This window comes from Capricornis sumatraensis, chromosome 20, assembly GCF_032405125.1.
Source record: "Capricornis sumatraensis isolate serow.1 chromosome 20, serow.2, whole genome shotgun sequence".
Taxonomy (NCBI): domain Eukaryota; kingdom Metazoa; phylum Chordata; class Mammalia; order Artiodactyla; family Bovidae; genus Capricornis; species Capricornis sumatraensis.
The window spans coordinates 29,704,509-29,706,411 of NC_091088.1; positions in this window are offsets into that span (position 1 = coordinate 29,704,509).

Sequence of the window (1,903 nt, forward strand, 5' to 3'; positions counted from 1 at the left end):
TATTGAAAGATAATCCACACACCATAAAATTCATCTTTTAAAAATATATTTATTTATTTTGGCTACACCATGTGACATGTGAGATTTAAGTTCCCCCACCAGGAATTGAACCCGCTGCCACTGCACTGGAAATGTGGAGTCTAAACCATTGGACCACCAGGGAAGTTCAAAATTCACCTTTTAAGGCTTACAGCCCAGTGGGTTTTCAGTATATTCACAGAGTTCTGCAACCATCACCACTATGTAGTCCCAGAACATTTTCATCACCTCAAAGAGAAGCCTCTACCCAGTAGCACTCACACCTCATTCCTCCCCACAGCCCAGGCCTGCAGCAACCTCTGAACTACTTTCTGCCTCTATGGATTTGCTTAATCTGGACATTTCATGTACATAGAATCATACAATCTCTGTGCTTTCATATCTGGCTCCTTTCATTAGCATAATATTCAATATTTTCAAGGTTCATCCCTGTTTAGCATGTACCAGTACCTCATTTTTTTTTGTGGCTCAATAATACTGCATTGTACAGACGGATATTATTTAATTTGTCCATTCATCAGTTCTTGGACATTTAGATTCTTTCTACTTTGGACGATAATGAATAATGGTCCTATTTCAGTTATTGTAGGTATACACCTAGGAGTGGAATTGCTGGGTAATGTGGTGACTTTATGTTTAATTTTTTGTTAATGTTTTGGCCGCACCACATGGCATACAGGAGCTTAGTTCCGTGGCCAGGGATCGAATTTGCTCTCCCTGCAGTGGAAGTATGGAGTCTTAAGCACTGGACAGCAGGGAGGCCCCTGTGTGTGATTTTCGAGGAACTGCCAACAATATCCTAATGCAGTCAAAACTATATTATAATTGTTTTCCCTTCACAACACATCATGCCTGCCTTTCCCTGTTAAGAAACAGAGGTGTACATCACTCATTTGAGTAAAAGCATAGTATTGCCATAGCCAGCGGCTGTACCAGAGTGTACTTAGAGAATGTCCCACTTACTGGATGTATAATGATTCTGTTAGACGGGCTTTGAGCATCTTCCTCTTTCCCCTAGTAGGTAAGGGCGCTGTCACTGGTGTACTCAGAGCACTCTGCATCCCTCTACTTTGGTGCCGCCACATTGCATTGCAACCCACCTATCACCTCTCCCTGCCTCTGTCTTATCACATGGTGACTCCTCCAGGAGATGGACTATGTTTTATCTTTGTATCCATAGCACTTAGCATAGTGCCAGGCATTTGGTAAATGTTTGGAGATTGAATGAATGAAATAATAAATGGAAGGATGGATGGATGGATAATTAGAACCAACGAAATGGAGAGATGGAGTCCCTTTACTGTAAAGACATTCTCTCCCCAGATCCCTCTGCCTGGATAGGTCATGAGTTCCCTGACCCTGGAGGTATACAATGGGAGGCTGAGTCACTTTGCAAGTATATTGTAAAATTAATTCAGACATCAGAAGAGAGACTGAAAGAAATTTATGATGCTTCCAAAATAATAGCATGGAACTCTGAAATTGAAGCCAAAGGAAAGGAAAAGATTTGCCCTTAATTCTCTAGCTAGGTAGCTGTGGGGCTAGGAGTTGCTCTGAAAGCTTTCCAGTTTTTCTGAGGACTCCAGATCAAAAACTCCCCTTGTCTGAAAGCCTCTTGTCTGTTTGTGCCTGCCCTGGGAAGGTCACAGAGCTCTAAGGTTAGAGTCCAGGAAAGGAGAAGCACTTATGAAACAAGTTGTTTATAGAATCTGCAGCTACCTGCAATTGGAGAGTTAAATCTGGGTTCTTGATTTCAAAGAGGGTAAACTCTTGGTAGGTGTGGCTCACACATTCCAACCACCCACAAGGAAGGGAGGAGAGATTTGCTTGTTATTGAGCAGCTGGAGCGGGAGCTTGTGGAGGG